Source organism: Nilaparvata lugens, chromosome 12, assembly GCF_014356525.2.
Source record: "Nilaparvata lugens isolate BPH chromosome 12, ASM1435652v1, whole genome shotgun sequence".
In the NCBI taxonomy this organism is placed as follows: domain Eukaryota; kingdom Metazoa; phylum Arthropoda; class Insecta; order Hemiptera; family Delphacidae; genus Nilaparvata; species Nilaparvata lugens.
In genome coordinates this window covers 1,774,666-1,786,905 of record NC_052515.1, presented here as the reverse complement: position 1 = coordinate 1,786,905, position 12,240 = coordinate 1,774,666, and the positions used below count along the sequence as shown (strand labels likewise).

The 12,240-nt window shown below is 33.9% G+C and overlaps 1 long non-coding RNA gene across 2 annotated transcripts; it reads right to left on the bottom strand.

Annotated features, from left to right (window-relative positions):
• Positions 1 to 521: 521 nt before the first annotated feature.
• LOC120353787 lies at positions 522 to 11,539 on the bottom strand. Of its 2 annotated transcripts, none has more exons than XR_005572594.1 (3): positions 11,403 to 11,539; positions 3,614 to 3,726; positions 522 to 1,586 (listed from the first exon to the last, which is right to left on the bottom strand). It is a non-coding gene; the product is annotated as an uncharacterized LOC120353787 (long non-coding RNA). The 2 variants fall into 2 exon arrangements; XR_005572593.1 differs by lacking the exon at positions 11,403 to 11,539 and adding an exon at positions 9,958 to 10,654.
• Between the last annotated feature and the right edge of the window lie 701 nt (positions 11,540 to 12,240).

Genomic DNA, 12,240 nt, shown 5'->3' with positions numbered 1-12,240 from the left:
CAATCTTAATCACCTAGACTAGACTCACAGCTTTTATTTTTATCTTTTTTCATACAAGTTTATTTTTATTATTTATTGTTTAAGTTGATAATGTTTTTACCTTGTTAATTGTACTTTGATTATCTGATCACACAACTGGATACGTGATCAGTATAATTTCCAAGATACTATTTAATTTCTACTTTTGTAATTTGTAATTTGAAAAAAATAAATTCATTTATTCATCCATTTTGTAGAGGTTGGCTACTCGTCTATTTTACTATAGTGAGGTCCACGCTATTATGGCAGTGAAGAAAGATAGGAGGAACAGCGTTGCCAATTCTCTGCCTTGCCACTGCCTTCTAAAAAGAATAGCTGATACTAGTATATCTGATGTTATATTATCTTGATTACAATAATCAATAATTTATATTTCATTTGTCAATATGTTTTTCAATGATCAAATTATGAATTTTCATAATTAAAAATAAATATTTTGTAAATTAATTATATTTATTCATTGTTAAAAACGATCTGGCAACGTTGCAGAGCTAGAAAAGGATGGCACTATCTGCTTTGTCGAATGATAGACAAGGTTAGCAACACCAATGTTAATCAAATACTACCATTATAACGAGGACCTCATTATAATAATTTTGTAAATTTGTACATTCGTGTAAAGGTCTCAACTACCTAACAATATTGTTCTGCATAAAACTTTGTCTAATGTCTATGTATCTCTGGTCCAATAGTTGTAGACTGTTTCGTTGTAATATAGTTAATAGATAAATAGGCAGGTGGCGGTGATTCGGAGATCTGGAAAATCGGCGGCATGTGTTCCACGATGAGGTGATCACCTACCTTAGTATACATGCACAGCTCCACTTCTCCAATTATACATTTCAAGGTACGTCAAGACTTGTATACAAATATAAAATACATTTGCATGAGATACATGTCAAAATCACAATTATGATCAATCTCCTTATTCAATCATTTTCTATGAGCTGAAATATATTCGATTCCAATCTTTCTATAATCACCCTTAAATCTCATACAAATTAATCTACAATTGTTTACACGTCTAAACGTACCTCAAGCTCTGCATAACTCCACCGACTTTTTTCTATTACTAAATGTCTATGCTTGAATATTGCACCTCCATTTCATGAATAAGAGAGAAAAATTCTTGCTTTGAATCCTCCAAATTTTTGAATGTCATGTGAAAGATTTCATATTATTATAGTCTACTAAATGAAACTAATATTGGCTATAACAATGCAATAAACAATCACCCTATATCAATACAAAATTTGTTAGTAATAAGAAGAAAAAAAAGGAGCAGAAAAAGATAATCATCATAATCTAAGTGAACTCACAGATGTAACACCTTATTACTGCAATTATCAGCAATCAGCTACTAAGGTCCAAAAGTGTGGATTTCTCAGCACAGAAGAAGCATCAGCAACAGTAGCAGCAGTAGCAGTATCAGTAGAAGCAGTAACAGTAGCTGTATCAGTAGTAGCAGAAGAAGAAGATGACGTTGTAGCAGAAGCAGAAGAGAAGAGACTCATGTTGTTCTGTGGCTGCGAAGTCCGTTTTGTCCACTGCAAAACAACAAACAATGCATCATTATTATGGGATTTGCAATAAAATTATTCCAAATGCAATTAAATAGCCATTCTTAGAAAGCAATCAACAACTGATACCTCTTTACAAACGGTCACCCTTCCAAGGGAATCCAGAGCGCTTGTCACTATTTGCAACCATTGACAAGTTCAAATAGTATAAAAATGATCATAGGGAATAAAAATTGTTAATGATAATATCATTGAAATCTATCTATAATAAAAGGGAAAAATTGGCTTAAACATGTACGGGATAAGAAATTCACAAATGACGCATCATCACGTCAGAACTATTGGACTGATTAATTTAAAATTTTGCATATTGTTTCTTAATTTACAGAGGATGGTTATAGGCCTACTTGAAACAACGTCAAAGATCGTGTTTACGTTCCTCCCTTAGCACTTGCAAAATTAAGAAGCTAAAAACTAGGATAACTGATGCAGTAGCTACAGTCCGAGAAGACATCTTGCGAACAGTCTGGGATGAATTTGGCTACCGTCTAGATGTCGTCCGAGCCTCAAAAGACTTGTCCGGGCAAATAAAACACTTATAATACATCATCATAAACTTGATACTTCTATGAGTAATTTGATACCTACACCACTTTAAAAAATAAATATATCTGTTTAAAAATGGTTTATTCTTTTTGAAACATTATTTTGTCAATTGAATTAATAATAACAATATAAAAATCTTGTGGTACACTTCATTTATATTTTATTTATTCTAGTACCAAAATAAAGGGTTCTACAAGATGTTTATATTGTTTTTATCAATTTTTTAAAAAGTAGCCCTTGTGAGTGAAGTGTGTCAATTAATTATATTTCTACATTGTGAGAAAATGATCAAGCAACGTTGCTAAGGTAGAAAAGGTAAGTGCTATCTGCTGTGTCGAATAATTATAGACAAGGATAGCAACATCAATGTTAATCAAATACTGCCATTATAACGTGGACCTCACTATAGGCTGACCCGGCTGGTGTCTCACTGGTGTCCCACTCGGCCGCCAATGGCTGCTCTGTGGTGACCCATTGGTGGCCTATTGTAATACGAGACTGATACCACAACATAAACTGCTAGTGAGGGGGCAACAAGTGGTCACCCTGCCAACAGTAGTACAAAGCACTTGTAAATAAATTACATTTGATACAAGCATAATAATTATGTGAAAGGGCAAGTATTATAAGTAGTAGGCCTATACATAGGTATTAGCGGAAGCGGCTGGCTCCGTGGTCGCGCTGGGTCGAAACATAGTGGAGCGGCGGGCGAAGGTAGAGGGTAGCGGAGAAGGTAGCTGAGAGTATTAATAATAGATAATAATGCATGTATTTGAGTGCCTGTCCTCAACTCTAACTTGGCTGCTCCACACATCTGAATACATGCATTACTTCTAAACACTCTCAGCTACATTCTCCGCTACCATCTACCACCGCTGCTCCACTATGTGCATAGATAATGGATGTTTAAATCATTAGAATCGGAGATCAAAACAACATAAATGTGAGTTAATTGGGACAGGTTAAAAAGTTGTCAACCTTCCAACGGAAGTACAGAGTACTTGTAAAATGACAGTTGAATGCACACAACAGTCAGAGCATATTAATACTAAACAGGACCTAAACCGGAGCATAGACACTGTAAAGAAATTTATTCCATTAAGTAATAAGGATTTTATTCAGTATAGAATGCATAATATTCAATATGTTCAACATACAGCCAAGCGCATCATCACTCGTATGATCAAGTAACGAGCTGGAAGACCTTAGCGCTCTAATGCCTCCGCTACACTCTCGCCGAGTCGCTCGCCAAATGTCCAACGTCTCCGATTGACATAAATCGGAGCGAAGGTGGGCCGAGTGATGGCATAGTAGTCATCCACACTCTCGCGTTCGTCGCCATTCGTACAAACTCGGCGAGAATGGAGCGCCGGCATAAAACTATTTCTATCTTGAAAAGCGTAGATTACTTTGAAAAATACTAGAGTGAAATTGAGTAGTGTCAGTACCTGTCAAGAGCCATACTTGAAAGCTGTGGTCCATGACAGGAGTGAATCAGTATGCCAAGCTGCAAACTCCAACATTCCATGTCCTCACCACAACCAAACTGATCTCTTCATTCCTACAACATAGAATATGCGAAAACATTAAAATTTTGGAAAATTCATCATCAAATTTAAATTGAGCTTGCAACGAATCCTACAAAAATTGTGAAAAATGCATACTAAATTCATGAAATCTGAATAACATTTATTTGGATATGTATCATACATTTATTAATTGAGAATGTATAGAAATAACTAATTCCAAAAAGTATGGTGCAGCTAAAGAACTGCAAGATCAATTACATATTCAACCATTTTTCACTTCAAGACTCCGACTAGAAGGCTGATGTTGGATATGTTGGGTCTCCAGTTGACCCAAGTCGTCCGACTAGACATCCATCATACGACCCTACATATTGAAATACCATTCACGGTTCCAACGTCGAATCCAACATTGAATGTTGAGCCTCAAATTGGACAAGATATCTTGTTTCGACGTTGGAATGGGATTGGGTCGAATGATGGATGTCTAGTCGGACGACTTGGGTCAACTGGAGACCCAACACATCCAACATCAGCGGGTAGTGAATGGACCGCTTTAGGTTCACGTTTGAATAATCAGCCAATCTGAGAGCTTGCAACGGTGTAGCTGATTTGACAAAGTGATACTATAGAGAAAAGATAGCATCAGGAGATACCCCATGGTTTGTAGAATTCATTCAAAGTTTTGTATCAAAGTTGTGATGATACTGTATCATATAGTGTTGATACTATTTTATTTTTGATGATACTGTATCAGTGACGCTGGTAGTCTCTTATACTGGTCGTTCTTACATTCTCACTCGACCAAAACAATACAATAATTGAACGAGCGTCTGCGAGTTCTCACTTTAGACTCACTGAGGGTCAAAGTCGTTGTCCGTCTGTTTGCATGCTCTACAATAACTTTAGTAATAGTTGATCAATCAGCTTCAAATTTTGAACACGAATTCTTCGAACCTTTTCATACAATCATGTCAAGTTTGTTGGACAGCAAAATTGACTCACTCCTTCGTCCTTTTTCAGGATATAAAAATAACATTGAAAGTGCATAAGAAAAAAATTATGATTTATTATTTACTCAGCTAAAGAATTCATTGCATGCAATTACTAGTTTCTCTCAATGTACCTAGGTACCTTGGTTTTTCCATTTATTCATTCTTAACATCAGCTGAGGCTATTTGGGAGCTATCACACGCGCTGACACAGAATAGGTACAGAAAAGAAACTGTAAATCAAACGCCTATCCAACCAATGCAAATACTAGACACGTCACCTGACCTTAGGAAGTTACAATCCTGGTCTTCTGATTGGCTCATGGCAGTGAACGAGATCAATTGATCCGGATCATTAAAGTGATCCGAACATCCCATCAATACTATCACAATGCGGCGCTTCCTAACAAGATGGCGGATTTTTGCGCCAGGGTACTAGCCGAGTTTCCATACTGTATGTATACTGTGGCACTGACACATGATTTCAGCTGGTTCCTAGAATACATTGGGAGAAACTGTAGTAATTGCATGCAATGAATTCTTCAGCTGAGTAAATGATAAATCATAACGATTTTTTCTTTATTGAACCAAGTACAGAGTATAATAAAGTTATTTTGTATACAACATAATTTACAACCTTTACGTTACGGGTTGATAATAATATATCAATGTGTGGTTTTGGCTATTTATTTTCTCTTGGAACTCTGTTTCGAAATCCTGTATGACATAACCACCTTCTCATTAAAAAAATGAATTTGGATTCATATGAGAGTCAAAGATGTTGAAGCGACAGAGTAATATTTGAGGAGTATTTTTTCATTTCAAATAATATCTCCAATAAAACGGATCCAATGAATAGGATCTCTCAATGTGAATTATTTTTGTGAGAGAGATATTTAGCTGTTTTCATAATGTTCATCAACTCTGTATAATTAAAAGTTGCGGGTTTCAAAGATTAAACAACAGTTATTGAGCGAGTTCTCCAACCCAGGGGGTCACTAGTAATAGACAGTAGTCGACTGTAATCAACTCAAGCTAACAGTGAAATTTGAAACATAAACAACCTATACCATGGAATATCTTCCTTCTTATACTATATTTTTTATGCTGATACACTCCCTGATTCAACCTGCAACATAGACTAACTTGATGCTGTGAGGTTTGACCAACTGAACGGCATTACTTTCCAAAAACAATTATCAAAATAGGCACGTGATGAACTGAGATCGTGAGCAACTGAGACCCATCCAGAGCAACGACAGGCAACAGGTAGGCGTATAGAGAGCCTGTGCCAGACTGCTTTGGCTTATAATGGTACACTAAGAGCACCACAGAAAAATAAACAACGGCGAATGTTTGAAAAAAACCTAATCAACAAGAATCTATCCTTAATAATACAAACAACTGATTTTGCTTGAAGCCTTTCGCTGAAGACACAAGAAGCTTGTATGTACCGGTGTACCCTAAGCATCCTTATACAAGCCTACAGTATCGTTAGTGGCCGGCCTCACAGGTATATTTTATTTATTTGAAATTTATTTGCCAAAAAATTCATACATTACAAAATTTTGAAATAGACAAATCTAACAAAAACATAATTATTATTATTCATACAATATTATATTTCACATTAAATCACATTCTAAGATCAAAGCTCAAGTGATATATTATGAAACGTCACCTTAATTTGAATTGATTCAACATTACAAGCTATAGATGGAAACGACTGAGATATTGCATCTATTCAAATGCTAATTAATTAATAAAATTATTAATGAATTTACATCTAGTTGTTTACCCTGCTGTCAATATTTGCAGTAGCTGAAGTCTTAAGGGTGATTTACAGCATTAAATTGTGATTTTCGTTTGATAATAATTATTATAAGCTATATTGATTGCTATGAGTGTACGGCTAGAATGTTAGAGTCGTCGCTAAGGCTGGCCACTAACGGTGGGACTTACAGCATACACATGAAATCATATACAGAGTGTACTGAAAAAAGGTGCTCATAAGTCAGGACTTGATTCCTCACATCACAAGAAGAAAAAAAGTCTAATTAACATTTGTCCGAAAATGCTTGGTTACCAAGTTATACAGAGTGAAAGATTTCGTCTGAATTTCAGTTCCCCTGCTGAAGCGAATCCCTACGAGTATTTGTTGGCTGTTAATGAAAATGTAAAATCTAGCGAACTTTATGTAAAATGAACTGAAAATTTGAATAAAAATGTTCTCAGACCTGTAGCTACAGTAATTTTCAAGATATGTGACGAAATAATTATCACGAAAATTGGTCCTGAAAAACAAGTTCTTTCAAGGTTTGAAGCAGATTTACTATGTTAAATGTACAATAAACACAAAAGTTGTAGAACAAAGAAAAGTTTGTAGTTGTAGAAAATTTATTTTGAAGAGAAATGTAAAATGAGTCTATAATAATCAAACGAAACCTTTGAAAAATAGTCCTTAATTACATGCCAAACGCATGAAAAGAGAGCTTAACAGATTTTGTCTATTTTTCATGCGTTTTGTAATTAGAGATTATTTTTTTTCAAGGTTTCATTTGTCTATTATAGACTTATTTTACATCTTTCTCTTTATAATTAAATTTTCTACAAGTTCTATAAAAAAATATTTTGTGTTTATTGTACATTCAACATAGAAAATCTTCTTCAAACCTTAAAAGAACTTGTTTTTCGGGACCAAGTTTCGCGTATTTCGTCACATATCTTGAAAATTACTGTAGCTACAGGTCTGAGAACGTTCTTATTCAATTTTTCAGTTCATTTTACATAAAGTTCGCTAGATTTTACATCTTAATTAACAGCCAACAAATACTCGTAGGGCTTCGTTTAAGCAGGAGAACTGAAATTCAGACGAAATCTTTCACGCTGTATAACTTGGTAACCAAGCATTTTCAGACCTATGTTAATTGCATTTTTTTCTTCTTTTGATGTGAGGAATCATGTCCTGACTTATGGACACCTTTTTTAAGAACACTCTGTATATTGTTGTGTTATCAATGCGAAAGACTTCGAGCTAAATTTTTTGAGGTTGGGTTTTTGTATCTCCGATTTTTTTCTCCGCTGCTCTATTTGATTTCAAGTTATTTATATATCATTTCATTTGTAATTAACAAATGGTTTATTCATGGTTTCGGATGCTTACGTCAAATAGAGCAGCGAATATAAATGAAAAACTAAAAATCACATATGCAGAAACCTAATAATATCACCCACAGCGAAAAGAAAGAAAAGTGTGTTGAGCATGTGTGAACAAACATGACTTCAAACGAAAAACAACCATTCACTGGTAAGGCTCTAGACGAGTAAAAACTATTTGAATCTAATACAAAATAAACGACCAATAACAATAAATGAACCACTGGAAAATTACTAATCATTACTAATCATACAAGTATGATTTAACGTCAAATTGAGCACCGAATAAAATATGAAAATGAACTAAAAATCGAAAATACAAAACCGAACCACTAAATATATTGTTCCAAGTCTTTCGCTGATGACACAACATGTATGCCGAGCATGTATGTGCACACATGTTCAACACACTTGTCCTGCCGTTAGTGGCCAACCTAAGAAATTGCACCTTAAGGGCCTCCCAAGGCCGGGTCGCAATCAGATCAATCAGTTCAATTCAATTCAGTTTATTTCCAAAAAAAACATAATACTGTACACGAATAAGAAATAAAATATACAACATATTTTGGAATCCCTCTACTAGACTATCCATCTGTGTGTAGGGGGGGAAGTTCACAATCTTAATTATTGAATAATAAAATAATTTATCATTCAATGCTGTATCAATTTTAATAATATTTATCTATTCAGACAATAATTACAATGCGGTTAAATGGAATCATTTTTATAGAATCATCAGAACAAATTAATTATCAAAAGATATTACAGAAATAACCCTACCAGCAAATCTAATCATTAAGTAAACCAAGTAACAAAATTATAAATTGGAAAGAAAAATAAGAAAACCATCAATTAATAGTATTCAAATAAAAGCTTATATATTTTCAACTAATTGAATATATCTCATAGTAATTAATCATGAAAGAGAAATAATTAATAATTAACGGGAAAATAAATCAACTATTCCTTTTAACATTGTCTACTTATAGGCCTATAATGAAATAGCAAGCTGAAACCTGTAATTTATAGCACTTGACGAAATTAACCTACAATTTATTATGGATATTTAGATGATCATAGAACGTCATAAATTTGAATTACGGGATGAGCTAATAATTGGAAAGTAGAAAATAATAATTAGTTACTATAATCTGATCTCACCTTGTCTTCTGCTATTGTAAGTTCTTATGAAGTCAGTCCCAAATACCATGAACTTATTATGAGCACAATTGTTACAATTCACACTTTACAACCGATAAACTTTGGTATAGAGCCACATTTCACCATATTCTAGCACTTAATTGAGAATTTGATTGTTAAGTTCGACTAAAATGAGCACAAGTTACCATAAAAGACCAGCTTCAACACAAACCAGCAGCCGACATGTCGAATGATGAAGGAGAATGAAGGTGAAAAATTTTGGGTTCAAAACTATATATTCCACGGGAACCAATCACAGAAGCCGTCTTTTCAATGAAAGAGAAGTCGCCTTCTCTCATTGGTTCCCGTGCTCTTGTGCAACCGGGCCCGGGCCTACCAATGCAAAACTATTCAAAAATCCAATTACAAAAATCACTTCAACTAAACCATAAATTATAGCTAGAAAATCTTTAAAACAAACAAAACAGCCTACAAACTAATGAAATTGGTTAATTATCATGGGAAATATTTAATTTAATACAAAAAACAACTCAAGTTGTAACCCCCACCACAACCACTACTGACACGACAGAAGTCACGTAGCCCTCGTTATCACAAAAAGATAGAACCACCTTAGTCAAAAATCAAGTATGGCTGCCTCCATGCTATCATTATTTTAAATTCCAAATTATGAGAAAATAAATAAACTCAACACCTAAGACTGAAAAAGGCGATAGATGTAGAAAAAGTTATGAGAAAATGCATTTTGAGTATTAGAGGAAATTAATTGTAATTCAATGTCAAATAATAAGGGCAAGCGTTACTTTAGTGAGATATAATTGAGTTCGAGTTACGGCTCATAACTAGAGAAATCATACTATATTTCAAACACAAAAAATAACAGCAAGTAGGACTACATGAATGAAGATGAAATGACAGATATTGCAATGGGAAACAAATATTACAAAATAATCTTACCTTGAACAATGAGTGCTTTTAAACGTTCAGTCACCGTTTATAATTTCAAAATCCAAGTAAATATTAAACTGCAAACTAAACTATAGGCCTACTACTCAACACATTTTAGCACGCGAATAATATTGTAGATACACTGTAATTGATAAAATAAAATCACTTAATAACGACTAAATTTATCCATTCATCCGACAACATTCAACAAGTCGACTGGCTTCAACACAACACAAACTGGTCAAATTTGAAATTTGAAGACGAATAACAAAGGAGAAGTAAGGGCGGTTTTGGGTTCGAGACTCACCCCTATTTTGGTATTTTCCACACGAAGTACCTACATTCAAAAACGCAATGATAGAAATCTCAAAAACCTGAACTATAACTTCTTCAAAAATCTTTAATTCTGTTAAAATAGCTTTTAAAATAGTAAAAATTGTCAAATATCAGCCGAAATATTGAATTCAATTAAAAAACAGCCCAACCTCACAACACCCACCACAGCTTGGGTCAAGTAAACTCCCAACACGTTTATTTCACAATCAACAGTACTTTGACGAATTCAACTACAAAAATATCGGCTTCAAAGTCATTGAAATCTATAACTAAGCTTCCAAGCAAATATAAATTTATCTCAAGATTGCTAATTCACAGCACATCACCTATACTATCATCAATCATCATCACTATCATTGTCATCAAACTAACTTGAAATAACAAAATATGGCTGACTCCAAGGTTTCATAATTACAAATGATTAATAATGAAAATGTAAGTCAACTCACAATTTGAGATTTAAACAGGAAGTAACAGCAAAATACCTTCTCCAGCTCTAATTTTACCTCAATTTCATGAATATTAATTAATTTAGGCCTACTACAAAATATTGTAATTTCTAACAGAAATTGTTCCAATAAATTCCATAAGATTGGATACCCGTCTGAGATAAGATATACAGTATTGCATCTGAATATCTAATATTATAAAAAGAATGTGTTATTGGATAGCCAAGTTAAATTTTTGGTCCCGGCTGAAGTATGACAGTTGTTGGGCCTATTGACGACTTAAATGGTATATTTAGACAAAGCAAGGTCGAACTTTAATTAGGGAATCCCCACCAATAAAAGCCATGAGAATATATCTTTGCAGTTAATAAAGATTTACCAATAAAATACGGACAATAATTATTATGGAGACGGTCGTAAATAATCCAGCATAAAACTTAGATAAACTGTTAAACAACTGTAGCCTTAATTAATTTGATTAGTCTTGGTCTTGGCCCTAAATTATGAGAATCAAATTACCCTAACAATTATAATTGAATCTATTCCAAGTTGTTGTAGCACTAATTTTTCAAACAATATAATTTATAAAAATTGGGAATTGGCAAAATATCAAATCTACAACTTTGATTTAGGTTATCGTAAACAAGACTAATAATGATTACCACTTACTGTGTTCCAAGCTGCCAAAATGATAGTATGTTTAGCTTTGTATTGTGCAGTTTAATTTACACGAAAAAAAGTTAATTATTAACTTAATATTTCAACAGAAAATCAGCACTTAACTAACAAAGTTTTCAACTGTCAACAATCAACAATGACATGACAACGAGGTAATCAAGTTACTAGTTACTAGTTAGTGCTCGTTGAAGATTCAGACAGCAGAGCATGAACTTTCAATACTGACCGTTTGGTAGCAGCACCAGTCAAAATCTTCCAAGTTACTGTCTCTCTCGAGGAACAAAATTTTTGACTTTGCAGCTTTGTTGAGACTAGTTGGGAGGAGAACATATCAAAAGTCCCCATTCCATATGCTAAGGGGATGAGGGTGGTTTAAAAGTTGCATTTTTCAGCGTTTTGCTTCCACACTCATATCTTGAGAACAATGCTTTCAACCAACATAACTAACATATCAAAAATGAAGCTTGATAAATTTTCTACACTTTTTGTAAAGTGGAATTTTGTGACATTCCCAACAGTTCCCGAGATATTCGCTCTTGAAGGTGTATAATTGTTAAAATAACAGGTTTTTATCCAATGTTTTGCTCTTTCAGGGCTTATAACTCTCCAACAATGCATCATAAAAACTTATGCTCATCGTAGGTTTGTAGAGCAATGAATTCCCTTTGAAATGATGTATTACTTCAGTATTCAAAGTTTTCCTCTCATTGTTATAGCAGCTGCAATGTAGGGGGTGAAATTTTCATTGCTTCAACAAGTGTCAACTCAGCGGTTCCACACCTTCAACAGAGGGGATAATGATGCGCACTTTTGCTATGTTCACCTACTA